At 39.4% G+C, this 17,935-nt stretch overlaps 1 protein-coding gene across 1 annotated transcript in view; it reads right to left on the bottom strand.

Annotated features, from left to right (window-relative positions):
• PPP1R35 (protein phosphatase 1 regulatory subunit 35) overlaps positions 1-11,189 on the bottom strand; it is a 400,482-nt gene extending 389,293 nt beyond the window's left edge. Inside the window, exon 1 of the mRNA XM_044077343.1 lies at positions 10,958-11,189. The gene's annotated coding sequence lies outside the window, so the exon portion shown is untranslated. The remainder of the gene's footprint in view (positions 1-10,957) is intronic.
• Positions 11,190-17,935: the final 6,746 nt, after the last annotated feature.

Here is a 17,935-nt window from a genome sequence, read left to right as displayed (position 1 = left end):
GTTGTATAGCTTGTTTATGGCAGGGGTCCACCAGACTGGTTTCCTTTTATTGGAGGAGTGAGTCTTGGTTTTGCTTGGGATAGCACGATCCATGCATTCTTGTAGGTGCCCGTAGAATGCATTAGTAAAGGATTTTGCAGTGTGGACAGCGTTATCCTTTAGAATGGGGGCTTTGAAACTTTCCACCTCGGTCTCAAGTAACGTGAAGTTTGCTTTTGAAAATTTTTTTTACGGTGGTTTTCTTGTCTGGTGGGGGGGGGGGGTGTGGATATCCAAAGCGATTTTGTTTATGGTCAGATCTAACCAGCGAGGGGTTGACCTCCGGTGTGGAACACCGGTCACCCATGTTGGTGAAGACCAGGTCTAATATGTTGTCACCTCTGGTGGGAGTGTTGACCAGTTGATCCAGGGCATTTGAGTTTATAAATTCTAGGAAATGTTGGGCAAGGGAGTTAGTACTTGAGTAGTTCTCCCAGTTAATGTTTGGGTAATTGAAATCGCCCAATATTAGGGTGTTTGGTAGGTTAAGTTTCCTAGTGTTTCCAGAAATGCGGAATGGGGGTCCTGGGACATGGTGGGTGATCTGTAGCAAGCTACAATTTGAATTGCAGCTTTGCCCGTTGTTAGTTGCACGTGGATGATCTCTGAAGCATCGTGCTGTGCCACTAACCTGCAGGTGTGGGTATTCTTGATGAATATGGATACGCCCCCGCCTTTTGTATTTCGGTCCGAGTTCTGTGGCCGAAATGTATGGTATAAGTTGTAGCCTGGTAGTGCTGGGGTGCTCTCTGGAGCCCTAAACCAGGTTTCTATTACTGCACATATATTGCTTTTCTCCATACTGAGGAGTGCCTCGAGTGCGTGCATTTGAGGTTTAGACTTCTGGCATTGAGTAGCATTACCCTCAGTTTTTTTTTTTTACTTGTGCTATTTACGGCGGTGGGTTTGTCTTTTGAGCCTTGCCTAAAAAAATGCACTATGGGGGTGGCAAGAGCCTTGGCCAGTATTCGAAAGCCTAAGGATGACAGGTGCAAGCCGTCTCTAGCGAAGCAGCGTGGCTTGTCAAGCATGGCATCCCAGACGGACAGACACTGGATCCCCTTTGAATGACACCAGAAACTTAGCCAATTATTGAAATTGATATATTTTTTTTTCATAAGCAGGACCCTCATGTAAAAGCATGTACTGTATTGCTAGGAACAGTCAGTTGTCATCCCTCTATATAAAGGTGGTCCAGCAACTTCTCTAAACTATTATCATCCCCAATTAAGGAATTGTGGAAAAGTTTATACATTAAACTTGACATGACCGAGTTGCTGTTAATGTAATTTTTACTAGTCAACACAGTTTTAGAGCATAACATAAAAACGCAGCTGTTTGACTTCATCAAATACACTCCAAGAACAGCTCCAGAAAATCTGATGGCAATGCCTCACCAGACACATCAAACATTTAATACGGTATCCAAGACTCAGCACTTGGGCTAGTTTTCTTCATTCTCTATGTATACAATAAGACATAATGTAGGGTCTGTAAACTTCTCCAGGCCAGCATAAACTAGGTAAGAAAGCGAACAAGTAAAAACAGTAAAGATTTATTACAGGCCATTAAAAAGCCATTCATGTCAATGTCTTATACTTTGTGATCTTGAGTATCAGCTTTGCCTCACTCAGAAATGTACTATACCACAATAACCCTCTAACTTTATATGGCATTATTAAATGGGGAATCTCCCTTGGGTCTTAAACTAACATCCGGACTGTAGACATATGCAAGTTTCTAGGCATGCGGTTGTAGATGCATCCAAGTTTATCACCATTCACGTGGACTCACAATTTAAATTCTGCATTGCTACACTCTGGAACAAACTCTGGCTTTGTATTAGAACATTACCCCACCGCGATTCTCGCGCAGGAATGGGCATGGCCTACACGATTGACAGGGCAAGCCTGTGTGATGTTGCATGGAAAACATGGCTGAGTGACAAGCTATGCACATTATCCATGGACATGGTGAATATTCATTGTTTCACACAAGATGAACATGAAGTAATTTACAGTAGCACACTTTGCAAATGTAATTCCTAATCTACAGTTGGTATGAAACCGCAGGAGAAATGAAAATAGTGTTTTTCTTCCTCCACAGATTCAAGTAAGTGCAACAGTGAATTATTTCAAGAAACGCCAAAACCCAAACCATAACCCCTGTCTTTCTTTACTATAATTCTGCACACCCGCCCACCTTTCTGAAAACATATTTCTGGAGATAAGGCAACAAGCAATAATCGGAGGCAGTGTGAGAATAAATACATTAAATAAATGCAGTAAGAAAGACCTCCCAGAAAGGTCACTACCCACACCTTTACAGAACTGTAATTTTAAGTCTGTGTAATAGTGTAATAGTTTGTATACATGCAGCATATTATGTGTTCGCACCCCTCACCCTTTAAAGAATTGTAATTTTTAAATGTAATAGTGTACTGTTTTTTTATAAATACAGCATTTTCTGTGTTTGTTTGAATAAGTAATGGAATACATCAAAGCTTTTGATCACTGGAAATTGGACTGCTGTCCTGTCACAATCCTGGTACCAGGAAATAAGGGTGAAAAGGGTTTTATTGAAATAATTGCAATGCTTTGCATATTCATTTTGCTCATTTTAATTTCTCCAAGTCTTTTGGGTTTCTAATACCATGACGGGAATGGACCCCATTCCTAAGTCAAAGTAGGATTAAAGTTCATGAAATTAGTATTGTTTCACTCTTTGATATTAGCCAAAAGTGCTCTTTGCAGCACCCACAATGTGCCCAGTAATGACTCCTTCTGCAATTTGTACGGTGTTACATGAATTGGCAACATATCTAAATACGATTGTAAATTATTTTTTTATATGACCAGTTGCTCCTACTACTATTGGAACTGTCTGGGTATCTTTCTTCCACATGGCTCTCGCTTCTGCCTGCAGATCGAGGCATTTTATGACTTTGTGTCTCTCTGTACGCAAGACACTGTAGTCACTAGGTGTGGCAATTTCAATGATCAATGCTACTTTTGTCTTCTTTTCTTGGACCACTATATCCAGTTTTCTAGCATCTAGCTTTTGGACTGTTGGTATTGGGTGATCCCATGTGATGTAAACTTTATAATTTTCTATGATTCTCTGTGGCTCATGTTTCCAGTGCTTTTCAGCCACTTTGATACCATAATGTTTGCACAATCTCCAGTGTAACAATCTCGCCATATTATTATGCCTTTCAGTATACAGTCCCTTTGCCATAAGAGAGTCGCAACCAGCAATAAGGTGTGTGACTGTTTCCAATTTGGTTCCACACAACCTACATATATCTGCTTCTCCCACATGTTAAATAGACTTAGTAAACCAACGTGTATGTAGCCCACTATCTTGGGCTGCCAATATTAACCTTTTATTTCTTGATGTAAATTCACCTCTCCTTAACCATTCCTGTGTTCGTTCTTGATCAACATGAGGCTCTTTCAGAAGTTTTCTATACTTGCAACTATATTTATGTTTTTTCCACATTTCTTGCCTTCTCATCTGATCCTTCACCTTATATTCTTTCTTTTGTTTTTTAGCACATTCAGTTGCTGCCTGATTTTTATCCACTTCTGGTTTGATTTCCATTGCTGCTTAATGTCGATATGCTTCTGCTAAATTAAGCAGAGATGTTATCTTAGATTTATTCTCCTCATGTTTCAACACATTTGGATCTTGTGAGGTCAGTAGATGTGTGGAGTCCCACAATGGCAGATCTATACATTTAATCAATTTCAAGGAGGCCCACCCCTCCTTCAGAACGGGGAATATATAATCTTGGTATACACTGATTTTTATAAATCATTTTGTGAGCATGAAGCATCCTTCTTGTTTTAATATCCAACACTTTTTGGGGCCAGTCAATCACTCCAAAACTATAAGTTAGGACAGGAAGAGCAAAGTGATTTATAGTTTGGATCTTGTTCCCAGATGCCAATGCTGTTTTCAAGATTAATTTAAGTCTTATAAAGTACTCCTTACTAAGCTTTATTCGCATTTGTTCAGGTTTTATTGCTGATCCTTCAACAATTCCCAAGTATTTATACACCCCCTCTTGCTCAAGTTCTTATATATCACATTCTTGCCCCAAACTGATGTTTTCCTGGTGCTGCAATTTTCCTTTTTTAAAGGTTGCTTTTGCATATTTGTCAAGACCAAATGACATTCCAATATCATCTGAAAAAGTTTTGACAACCTGTAACTGTGTTTTCAATTCCTCATCTGATGAGCTATACAATTTTAAGTCATCGACAAAGAGAAGATGAGAAGTCATTATATTTTGTTGTTTTCTAGAAGCCAAATTATAGCCATGACCTAAGCTGTTAAGTAAACAGCTTAATGGATTAACGGCAAGGCAAAATAGCAACGGTGACAGGGAGTCACCCTACAATACCCCCCCCTTTGGATTTTTATCCCTGGGATAATAATCTGCCCTTTATCATGGCTTAATTGCAAAGTGGTTTGTCACTGTTTCGTGGTTACTGTAATGTAATCAGTGTAGGATGTACCTTATACATTTTTAAGCACTCTTATCCATGAATGTGGGATAATATCAAATGCTTTTTTATAGTCAATCCATACCATACTTATATTCTTCCCTTTCTTACAGTTCTCCACTATAACGTTAACAACACATGATCCTTTGTTCCATATGACTTTCTTTTATTGTCCTTTTGTTCTACTGCCATAATTGAGTTTTCTTCTAAATGACTATAAACTCTGTCGGCGTCAATCCCCGTGTATAGTTTATATGTCGGAAGACAAGTTATTGGTCTATAATTTTTGGGGTAGCTTGCAGGTTCACTCTTAAGTAAGAGCATTGTTCTTCATGTTGTTAACCAGTGCGGTGTCTGTTTGGGGTGTGCATATAAATAGTTCTTCATCATGGCTAGATCCTCATGTGAAGAAGTTAATATTTTAAGCCAAAAGTTAGGCCTGGGGTTTTCCAATTAGAGGCTTTTCTCAACTTTGTTTCAATCTCTCTGGCTGTTATTTCATCCCATTTCATAGCCCGTACCATTTAACTTCTTATTCTTTTACTTCTTCTATCCATTTAGCATCTTTGTTATGTTCGGATCCTCATAGATACTTCTCCAAAATGTATCTACTCCTTTTACCTAATTTCCCAATTCTATAAAACTTTTTTGGGTCATCAGTAAATTTCTTATTTTGTGCATTTCCCTTATATTTACATTCATATCTTCGGAGTCTTTCCACCTGTTTTGAAAGTTTTAGTTTGTTATCTCCAATAGTGCATATCCTGGTCTGTTCTAATACTGCACATTGCTTTTATCACATCTATCTTTAATATTTTTGTTGATCTGTTCCCTCTTCTATAATATTCAAAACAATGACACTTCGTCTTAGCTGCTTTATAGTTTTATCCATTTGATATTTCCATGATGGTATTCGCTTTCGCCTCCCCCTTTTCCCTCGCTACCCTATATTCCTGTGGTAGAATTTTATCAGTTATTAATTTAGCAGCACAGTAATATATTCTACTTACTTCTGTTATATCGCATGGATCTGTGTGGACAGCCCTAATTACTGTATTCATTTGTTTTATTAAGCTTCTGACTTTTGGGGCTTTATTAACCTTTTGCAGTCTATTTCTCTCATTGATCTTAATATATCTGCCTTTGTCTATTAAACCAAGCAACTCTTCTCTTAACTCATTTTCTTCCATACTGAGGGCACATCCCTTGTTTTCCATTTCCTGCGGTGCGGAGATTCCATACAAAGTTCTATAACTTCTTCTTGTGGCACATTCTCTTCAATTTCATCCTGTGTCATCTGTTGTTTTGTCATATGGAAACTCACTGGCCTATGACTGCATCAGAGTTTCCACAGTTTCCTGTTCTTTTCCTTCCTGTCTAGCTTTAAGTGAACTTTTATACTGGTTTCCTGTGGACGGCTCCAAAATATCTTGATATATTTGCAGAAGACGGTCTTCCGATGTTTATTCAAAGCACTTTAAATGTTATGCTCACAGTAGTGGGCGGGGTTTTGGGCGGTCCTTGCTACTGCGCATCTGGTAGGGTAATGTTCTAATACAAAACTCAAACTCCCACTTTTGAAACAGCCCAAGAATATACATTCATGTGTCTAAACGACCACCTTGACAGTGGACGTGCAACTATTATGTTTTAAAAACATACTGTATTTATAACGCTTGCAGCCTTCACTAGAAAGTACCACAGCTTATTTTACTATGTTAATTCCACATGAAACCTAGCTTATTTTACTATGTTAATTCCACATGAAACCTCTGTTTTATATACTTCTGTCTCTTCATTCAGCCCTGTCTGCACAGCTTGCGTTTTTGATCGCTTATGTTTCTTGTACAAACCACGTCAAAACATATTCTCAACTATCCGTTTCTGGTGTTTGAAAAGTGCATGTATGCTGTTCACATTTACCTTATTATTCTACATGCATGTGTCATGGAAGTGTTTTCTCTTCGGGTCCACAAAAAAACGGGACTTCCCAGCGGGACACTCACGATTAGCAAATGTAACAAGACATACTTGACTGCTGTGTGTCATTTCAAAGAGATGGAGAAACCAGAAATCATTCATCCCAGTACAGAAAGATGGTTTCATTTTTCACTACAGCTACATGTCCCTTTATTTAAATTACGGTTATCTTACAGATTAGTACCTCGCGGGCGGTACTGCGCAGCTTTGGGCGTGTCTGCTGTGATTGGCAGGTTTGATTGACATGCCGCAAGTAAAGTAACAGACTTTTTTGAGACACCTTGCTATTTCTCTATTAAGAATTATTTAACATCTTGTTTAGTGGTAATAGCGCGACCTTGTTATATACATAAACCAACTTAAAACACAGTTACTGTACGGTTTTGAGTTATTGAGAGACTCCTTGCTATTTCTCTATTAAGAATTCTTTAACATCTTGTTTAGTGGTAATAGCGCAACCTTGTTATATACATAGACCAACTTATAACACAGTTACTGTACGGTTTTGAGTTATTGAGACACTCCTTGCTATTTCTCTATTAAGAAGTTTTTTAGTAGTAACGCGTACAGTGCAGGAGTTACACTACAAGAATAGCGCGACCTTGTTATACAGATCTCGCATACTGCGAGGTACTAATCTATAAGGTAACCAAGAATTCTTATGCATATGACAAGCAATATATGTAAGACACCTTGTTATTTCTCTGTTAAGAATTCTTTAACAACTTGTTTAGTGGAAACCCATTTTATTGACACAAATCACAGCAACATATGTTCAATCGGAGTGGTCCAAAACAGTCACATTTCACTTAAAACACGCTACAGAAGAACCTTTTAAAAGTAACAGCGCGACACACGCTACGGAAGAACCTTGTAAAGTACATTTTCTGTTACAGAGAAAGTATTTAAAAAATTGTTCACGTGAATACATGTTACCAAAAAATTAGATTTGACTTACATAAGCAGTGCCTATTGTCCATAACTACGGGCACCCAGCTCTTCCCGGTGCACCTCCTGGTACTCTCTTATATGTTCCTGGAGGCACAGAAACAAGTCATTGTTTTGTCTGCCATACTTTTCACGCCAAATGAATTCATCCAGGTGGCTGTCCACCATATGTCTTAGTGTCCCGTTCATTTGCTTCAGCTGCTTTTTACAACGCGACCACATCCCCTCAACTGCGTTAGTGTGTGCACCTGTTGTAGGGTCTGCAAAATTTTTACTGTGATTCACAGTAAGGTGAGTATATTGCATTGCCGACAGGTCAGAAATTCCCCTATATGCAGCCCATTCTTCGGACACAATCACAGAACCAGGCAACACGTTTCCTTATGATCGGGAGTAAGGTAGCCGCGTCTCGTCGCTCAACAAATGTCAGGTAGCCACATCTAGTTGAACAGTCATAGATACCAAAGACCCAACGGTCCATTTTGCCTAACACTCGGCCGCGATTATATTTAGCCTTGACAAGGAGGCATTCGTCTATTTGGACTTCAACACCACCGAGTAGAAGGGGGTCCTGCAGAAGTGTCCAGCTGCACACATCTCGAAGAAACTGATACCAGTCCACCAAAGTTGTCGTGGATACTGTCAAGTGTTGCGCTAGCCTACAGATCGGGAGCTTCCTACACCACCAGTACATAACTTTAAGGAGAGTATCGACAGGCAGACGGCTGTGATGGAAAAAAGTTCCACAGAGCATTCCAGCTCTGCTTCTACATTTCCTTCCTGTGCATCTCCATGAGAAGGAAGCACGATGCCGCACCAAGGACGAACGAGACCCACAGAGATGGCAGCGTTTCTCCATTGGGACAATTCCTACAGACTGCAGGAATGTAACTGTGGATTTGGGCGAGGAGGTGATGTTGCGCAGTGATGAGTCGTCCATCCTATTCCTTTTGCTAAGGTCACAAAGCAGCAATGACCGCAGATCAGCGTACAGGCAAGGTAAAGGTAATGTCAGTGAATTTATAGGTAGTGCAGGACAATGGGGGCAATTATTGCAGCTTGTGCAAGACAATGGGGGCCATTATTGCCATTATTGGCTAAATGCGTTAGTTAACACTTGCTCGGTTCTCATTTCAGGCGTTAAACTGCATGTGTGAATTTTACAGTTGTTCAACATTAACAGTTGCGCATCATTAACGAGAGTATAGGTGTGACAAGGCTTTGGGGTTACTTAACAGGTGCTGGGTTTGGATGTCAGGTGTTAAACTGCATGTGTAAATATTGCAGTTGTTCAACATTAAGTGCATGATTATTGTCATTATTGTTATTGCCTGTATGTTTAGGAATTACGATGCTGTGTGTATTTGTATGATGTATGTGAGCAAAGTATTCATTTTTGGGTGCTGTTTTTAAATACCGTAAGTCTGTACATGCCCATGAATAAATGAAAGCAGTTGGGTCATTTCACTTTAATAGCAGTACGGGTGCTTGTTCATACACATACAGTAATGGCGATATGACTTACGATGTCGCTTTGCCCATTCAGGGGGTGTGTCGGGGTGGGCTAGTGCATGATTATTGCCATTATTTTTATTCCCGGTATATTTAGTTACTGTAGAACCGTACAATCATTCACTTGTAAAACACGATGAATAATGAAATTAATGACGGAATGTGACTTTAATAGCAGTACGGGTGCTTGTGCATACACTTCTTTACCCAACAGAATGACTTGCGTAGTAAACATTCCAAGTTAGGAGTATTTATTATATGTCACAGTAGTTGTTTATGTTTCTGGCGTGATTTACTTAATTAATGTTGCTATTAGTACTATTTTAATTTTGTTAGCTGTGCCATATAGGTTCGTTACGTGTTAAAACATTCCAAGTTGGGAGTATTTATTATATTTCACAGTAGTTGTTTATGTTTCTGGCGTGATTTAGTTAATATAGGTTCGTTACGTGTTAAACCATCTGTTACAGTTACTGCTACACAGTGGATTGAAACTTAGACATTCAAATTTAAGAAATGCAACTACTACTATACATAGTAGTCGCGTAATGAGGATAATACCGTCCCGGGGGCGTGTCGGGGCGGGATTTGCTACTGCGCATCCTGCGAGGTACTAATCTGTAAGATATTTCCATGATGGTATTCGCTTTCGCCTCCCCCTTTTCCCTCGCTACCCTATATTCCTGTGGTAGAATTTTATCAGTTATTAATTTAGCAGCACAGTAATATATTCTACTTACTTCTGTTATATCGCATGGATCTGTGTGGACAGCCCTAATTACTGTATTCATTTGTTTTATTAAGCTTCTGACTTTTGGGGCTTTATTAACCTTCTGCAGTCTATTTCTCTCATTGATCTTAATATATCTGCCTTTGTCTATTAAACCAAGCAACTCTTCTCTTAACTCATTTTCTTCCATACTGAGGGCACATCCCTTGTTTTCCATTTCCTGCGGTGCGGAGATTCCATACAAAGTTCTATAACTTCTTCTTGTGGCACATTCTCTTCAATTTCATCCTGTGTCATCTGTTGTTTTGTCATATGGAAACTCACTGGCCTATGACTGCATCAGAGTTTCCACAGTTTCCTGTTCTTTTCCTTCCTGTCTAGCTTTAAGTGAACTTTTATACTGGTTTCCTGTGGACGGCTCCAAAATATCTTGATATATTTGCAGAAGACGGTCTTCCGATGTTTATTCAAAGCACTTTAAATGTTATGCTCACAGTAGTGGGCGGGGTTTTGGGCGGTCCTTGCTACTGCGCATCTGGTAGGGTAATGTTCTAATACAAAACTCAAACTCCCACTTTTGAAACAGCCCAAGAATATACATTCACGTGTCTACTAAACGACCACCTTGACAGTGGACGTGCAACTATTATGTTTTAAAAACAACTGTATTTATAACGCTTGCAACCTTCACTAGAAAGTACCACAGCTTATTTTACTATGTTAATTCCACATGAAACCTAGCTTATTTTACTATGTTAATTCCACATGAAACCTCTGTTTTATATACTTCTGTCTCTTCATTCAGCCCTGTCTGCACAGCTTGCGTTTTTGATCGCTTATGTTTCTTGAACAAACCACGTCAAAACATATTCTCAACTATCCGTTTCTGGTGTTTGAAAAGTGCCTAAAAAATTGCATGTATGCTGTTCACATTTACCTTATTATCCTACATGCATGTGTCATGGAAGTGTTTTCTCTTCGGGTCCACAAAAAACTGGACTTCCCAGCGGGACACTCACGATTAGCAAATGTAACAAGACATACTTGACTGCTGTGTGTCGTTTCAAAGAGATGGAGAAACCAGAAATCATTCATCCCAGTACAGAAAGATGGTTTCATTTTTCACTACAGCTACATGTCCCTTTATTTAAATTACTACCCAAAGCAAAGGCAACTTATAATAACTTTTACAATCAGAGTAGACATTTTTAGTATTCACAAATGAAGTAATACTCACCACGGCACAAACGTTTGTATATTAAGCTATAAACCCATCTTTATTGACTGCATAACTAGTCACAATTACGGCGACAAAGGCAACCCGTTTCCGATAAAATACAATCCACTAGGAGCACATAGCCTTAGTTCAGAAAGATGATAGCATTGAACAGACAGAGCTCACAATTCCATTCTTCAATATTGCAGTACAAATCCCACCCTGTTCAAAAACGGTTTCCTTCCCCTCTGACCTAAGCCAAGCCACACCCACTTTGCTAAATCGTTATAAACGTCACGTTGTAACTTTTTTCGGTGCTATTGATCTTTGTTTTATAGTAAGAAGTGTGCAAACTTACGTAAATTGCCAAGTAGTGGCCAAAGCCAACTATAGTGTTCCCATTGCCTAGAGGCCAACACCTTCATTATGAAAGGTTAATATTTCAGAACTGGATTAGCAACGTTCATTCGTACAGTATTTAAGCAGTTAACCCGCTTAAGCCACTTCTTTTTCGCGGGTAGCAGAAGATACTGCAGCCTTCACTGGGCATAAAGCGGAGAAACGTACTCTAAGGCAGGTTATACCTCTCAAGTGTACCTCATTATGAGGAACGTACCTCATTTAAAAAGTTAATGTTCCTCGAAGTTCTTCAAAGTTCCACATTGAAAGAGTCTGTCACACATTCAGTGGTAGGATTTTTTTTAAGTGAAATCGATGATAAATAGAAATTAATTGTATTAATTCATTAAAGGACCTTCTTTATAAGTAACATCAGTATATTTTAACCATCCTATGACCTTCCTAGTTGAAGCTGTTGGTAAGCTGTTAGTATGTGTTCCACATTTTGCCTATTTGTTCCACATTATGAAGGCGAGTGTTCCTCATTTTGGAGATGGAAAGTTGAGAGCTATTCAAGGTGCTTCTACAGCTCTTCGCAGGGCACTTCGCTTGTCCCGTCTGTTTCATCATACGTGTAACAATTTCTGTTAATGGGTTGTTATTTTTCGTCTTTACTATGGTTATTTTATCTAAAAAGTTATTAACAATGAATGTGTTATAAGGACGATCTTTAGAAACGGGAAGGAGCAAACTGATTCGAAATAATGGTATCTAGGAATAATATATAAATATACATAATAACGTTTAGGCGAAGAAAGAACAGTATTTCCGGGAAGGACTTGGGCAATACATGTAACGTTAGACTGAGCGATAATTAACAAGGAAATCATATTTGTATAATAAAACATATTTGTGTATATATATATATATATATATATATATATATTTTTTTTTTTTTTTTTAATGTGTACTCCTGTCACTATGTGATGTTAAGAAAGATGTTCAAAAAGTACTGAATGTGTTATAGACTCTTTCATTGTGGAACATGGAAGTTTAGAACCTGTTACTGTACTCTATGTACTACAGACTGTTAAGAAGTAGTTGTATCTGGCATAGAAGGTATCCTCTGACCAAAGAGGGATTGACCTAAGGCACATCAGCAAGTGAAATGACTTCAGAAATAGTTTAAAGATCTAAACCACTTCTGCAGCATCAACAGAACGGTTTTGACAGACTGGTATATCTTGCAGAAGATATCGCCGCTGTGGATCAGACTCCCTATTCATGTAAAACAAAGTTCATACCTGCCCATATTCATGCACAACTTGGATCTACGGCTGGGTAATTAATAGAAAATTTACTCCAGGACTGCATCTGTACTACTAATGGATAGAGGAAGCTCCTAAGTGCTTTATCCCATGCATGTGGTGGTGCAGCAGTTAGCATTGTTGCCTCACAACAAAGAGGTTCTCCGGTTTGATTCTGGGCTGGGGTGCCTTCTGTGTGGAGTCTGCATGTCCTTCCTGCATTTACGTGGGTTTCCTCCAGGTGCTCTGGTTTCCTCCCACATTCCAAAGACATGTATTTGGAAAACAAATGTTAAATAAAATAAATTATCCATGGTATGATCCCATTTATTCTCACATGGGGTAATTATAGTTATCGACCATGTGATGGGTAAGGCCAGTCTTTCACCAAACGGGATAGATTAATTCAAGCACCAAAAGGGAAATTGGCTAGGCATAAAATGGCACACAAAGGCAGCTAGCCTTGTCTTTACTTATGAACCTATAAAATGATGAATGATCATACCACCAAATTCTGACTGCAAAAATTCCAAACAAAGACAAAATAATGTGGATAAAAGGCCATAAACCAAGGACCATACTTCTCAACAATCCCTGAGATAGGCCTCATTTACTGTGTCACAACTGGCAAAACATGAGATCTATGTCTTTCCAAGACACTATCTCTTTGTCTATCTGATTATTCCGGCTGCTAGATTTCTATACTAAAAGCTCGTAAACAGTATTGCTCTAGGTTCAGGTGGTTGTGGGAGGTGATGTCTCACCACCATCTTGGACTTGCTCATCTGCAAAATATCTGATTTACATCTTTTCTTGGTCTGAAAAGTAGCAAACCATTGTTTCTGACTCTGAAATCATTGAGTTTTTATCTGTTTCATGACTGACTGTGTCCTCCTGCAACAATGGCCCATTTTGAGTACAACACTGAGAAGAAATGAATCCACTTTCTCTGTATGTTAAATGCCAGCTATGGCATTTAATATTAGGGGAACAGAAGTATGGCACATAGTCTGCCCCTCATCATCATCATCATAGGTCAGTACAGTGTGGATGTTTTCTTTTTTTAATCATCCATCTGTACCCTAAGTCATGGCATGGCCTAGATGTTTGGAATTGTACCCGAACATCTACACCAGCTTTGAAAATGTAGCCCCTACCCCAAATGGGGTCTATATTAGAACATCGAAGTTTCAGGTCATTGAATGTTCTAATATCGACACCTAGTAACCGAAAACCGGTAAGACCGAACATTTAGAACATCACATTTTTTCCTAGGGAAAATATTTGCTGTTCCAAAACACATACACACAACACAAACACACCAAACAAACAGCAATCCACACACATACACCTAAAATCTTACATCTAAACCTACACTAAACTGTACATACACCACTATCTACCCACTTACCTTAACCCCAACCCTAACCCTAAGGTCCGTCACTATCACACACACACCTCACCCGCGCCCTAACCCTAACTCACCTATCCCACCCTAACCCTCACGTCCAAACAATCGTACACTTACCTGAACCCGACCGTAACTTTCCACTGCAGAGCTGAAAATAGCAAAGCGACAGGAACGGACAACCGAATTCTTTCCTTAGGAAAGAATTCGGTTATCTAAAACTTCACTATTTTCAGCATTCGCTTATTAGGTGTCGATATTAGAACATTCGAAGACCTGAAACTTCGATGCTCTAATATAGACCCCCCCCCAAATGTACTCTGTCGAATCCTACATTGTATGCTTATAGGCAGAATAATGTTTCACTCTTTTAAAAAAAGATGATGTCTCAGGCTTCACAGAAAAGCACCTACACTGTACCAGGAATGTGTACAAAGAGCCACTTAGCATAGCGCATAAACTAAGAGAAAAAATAAACCACATCTAACAGCGCATGCTGTCTTCAATAAAAATGAATAAACATTTTTAGAAGGATGTATGTAGTGGTAAACTTAGTGTTTACCTGTATATGTCTTTGTCAAGTGTTGAGTCTCTGTGGCCTCAGAACCATACAGGTTAAGTAGCGGCCACCAGGTTAGAAAACATGCATTCATGATGTCTGTATATTTAGGCCTCGTTTTTCTTGCATTTTATCTCATTTATGTGCAAAAGAGTAACACCTAGCCAAATATCTAGTTTACTGAAAGCGATGTCTTTTCACAAATGTGATAACCAAGTCTTAAATCATTCTGTGTGGCCCTGAGTATGGGCAGAGGTGTGGGTGATCATTTGCAAGCTGGTATGGGGGAACTGCTTCTTCAATTGAAGCCCATGTCAAAACTAACCATTAGAAATTCATTGCATTCTACATGAACAGTGTAAACTAATTTACATCTGTTTGTCTTTTACTTTTGAGAAGCCCAAGTTAAGCTTGTGATTACTATGTGATGCGCAAAATGTTCTTTGTTGCTTGAGAGAGGCACACTGTGACAGTTTTGAGGACACTCTTACTTTGTGTATATTCATTGAGATACTTGGTTTAGGTGGGCATGAAAGATCTGACACTACTGCTATGCTGTCATTTACAAGCCAGGTCCATTTGTTGTGATAGAAAAATGAAGGCTGTCACTCCAGTTTTCAGGTGAGTTTTGTGACAGCTGTATGAGGCAGCAGTCTCCGTACCACTCAACAATGCCTGAGATAGGCTCAACATTTAATTCTGTCCCTCCTAAATCCTCATAAAATTGTCAATCTAGGAAAAAGAGGTGGTGAATTATACTCAATAGATAATGACAATAGAGTTACAGACTTTTTTACTTCAGAAAATGGATGTTAATTCATACTCTCTTAATCTACCTATGTCTCAAGTTAACAGTGCTAATATTTCAAAAGCATCCCTAATTAGCCATGATTATTTCTGGCTTTGTCCCTGATTTTGGAGATAAGCAGGTGAGAGCTACAGCAGTCTCTTTGAGAATTCCTGTTAGTTTGGTAAGGCCGTCACATCATTATTAAAAGTAGATATGTAACCCACAATTCAAAAGACATAGGTTAAGAGGCAGACTGTTACACAGGGCATTTTAGGGTTCATTCTAAAATCACTTAAGAATGAATTGTGAATTTCAGCTGTGCATTACTCCAAGGGTGATGTCCCTGCAAAGTACCACATTAACAACACCAGCTTGAGTACCCAATCTCTGGTAAGAGAATTGGGCACATAGGTTGACAGCAACCTCTTCTTTGATCACCATGTTGCTACAGTTGTAAGGAAAGCCTTCTACATTGCCCATCTCATCAATAAGGGGATTGCCTCCAGAAGAAAAGAGATTATAATCCCCCTGTACTCCTCATCAGATCTATTATAAAGTATAATGCACTCTGGTATGTTCCTCGCCAGGCACCTGCAGCAATTGAAGAGGCCTCAGAGTTGCCTTTCAAAGAAAATTCAAGGTGTCACACACCTGCTCTATGCTAAGTGACTGAAATCCCTGTCACTGTACTCAGTGTCATACAGACTGCTCAGGGGTGATCTCTGCCTAGCATACAGGGAAACTGTGGATGCCACCATGATGGGAATGATACACATGAGCAAGATAAATGGTACCCACTGATCCCACTTCAGCAACCTAAACATGAGAAGCAATATTAACAGAACCTGCTGGAGAGACAGGTTTATTTCCCAGAGGATACCCTTACTTTGGAATAAGCATCCAATCCAAATAAACCAGAGCCCTTCCCTGACCTTTTTCAAGCAAAATTTGGATGATTGGACGGGGAACTGCAAATTCTTCCTGGGCGTGTCACCTGCATCTTTTTTTTAAAGGGGCAGCAAGCGTTGAGCCAGGCCTACTTATAGCACTATTATAAGAGGGAAAAACTTGGCTAGGCTTGTAAGGACCTCAGGGCCATTAGCCTAGTAACCTCTGTGAAGGCTGACAGCCTAGCCAGATAGAATTTTGTAGATAATAGCCACAGGCTTGTTCTCTTAAATGGGAAAAAATGGTATTAAATATGGAGCTGCAAAAATGTAACAACAGTGCACTTTGCTGTAACAAAGCTGATAAGTCAATTCTTTGATGTCAAAACTCAGAGCCAAGATGTCTAGATAAAGACATTCTGCCTATTGTTTTGAGGCCAGAGTTAATGGCTAGAATTTGCATGTATACTTTCTTTTGTTCTGGCTTCCTGACCAGCTGCAAGATCAAGGGCTATTAACCTCTGAGAGTTTGTTAGCCCCGGAACCAGAAAGAAATGATGTAATCTGAAATGAATCAGTGGTACTGTGTAATCAATTTAAGGACAGAAAGAATGAGAGCATTTCAGCATTTGTCTTGAGAACATCCAACTCACCATTCTACCTGTGTCTATATGTAAGTAGGATTTTAGAACTGTGTTTTCTCTTAGATATAGCTAGGAAATAGGAAGATTACACTAGTTTGTTTTTCTGTGATGTCAGAACTTTTCTACTGTATTATTTTAAGTATTTCTCTGTGATCTCTGAACTCTTGACTAGCACTGTGTAGTAAGAAGTACTGTCTTGTGTTTTTATTATTTATTATTAAATATTTTTAAACCTTTCAACTGTGGCTGTTTTGTGTAGAGATAATTTAAGCTCTAAGAATACATTGCATGTATATAGTGATGCTGTAACAAGTCATGCCAAATAAGTCTTGACTGTTCAGTTGCACTTACCATTTGCATAATAATATTGCACAGTATAATTGGACACCCTTTCATAAGGACCTTTGAGTAGCTGATAAATATTAGCTGGGTGGTGGCAGTGATTTCTACCATATAGTTTGGGTAAAAGAGGCACAGCTGGAGAACCTGTGCCAGCCTTCCCCAGGAGTGTCTGTGAGGTTGTATAAACTCTTATCTCAAAGTGTGTGTGTGTGTGTGTCAGCTACTTGGGCAGGGACATGAAACATCGGTTGAACAGAGAGGGTGATGGAGGTTTTAGATTGCCCACTAGGCTGAGATCTGGAACCTATAGCTGTGCCAGTGGGGAGACTTATTGGGGACCTGGAGAGAAAGGAAGAAACCAGCCCAAGACTGACTGTGATCTCTGTGTGCTCTTAAGGGAAATTGTACTTTAGTGTGTGTGTATTTATTATCCTTTCCCTATATGGATGCCTCTCACTGGTGTTAGTGGTGAGGATTGAGGCTCCTTGATTGCTGGGCCAGTGCACAGGCGTCACAACATCCTATGATAAGAAGAGCTCTTGTCTCTTTGACATTGATGTGTCCTTTTGCTGACAAGGCAACCAAACCCCCTGTACCTTTAGGGAGCCAACTGTCACCCCCCCCCATCCCATGTTTGAAGTGTCTCTGAACAATTCTTGAGAGTGGATGGGGGGTTTTAAAGGTATCCTTAGATTCAGAGACAACTGCTGAATCCACCAGTGA

Source organism: Protopterus annectens, chromosome 7.part0, assembly GCF_019279795.1.
Source record: "Protopterus annectens isolate FY-2018-M chromosome 7.part0, PAN1.0, whole genome shotgun sequence".
In the NCBI taxonomy this organism is placed as follows: Eukaryota; Metazoa; Chordata; order Ceratodontiformes; family Protopteridae; genus Protopterus; species Protopterus annectens.
Note: the sequence above shows the minus strand (reverse complement) of the source record. Positions and strands in the feature narration are given on the sequence as shown.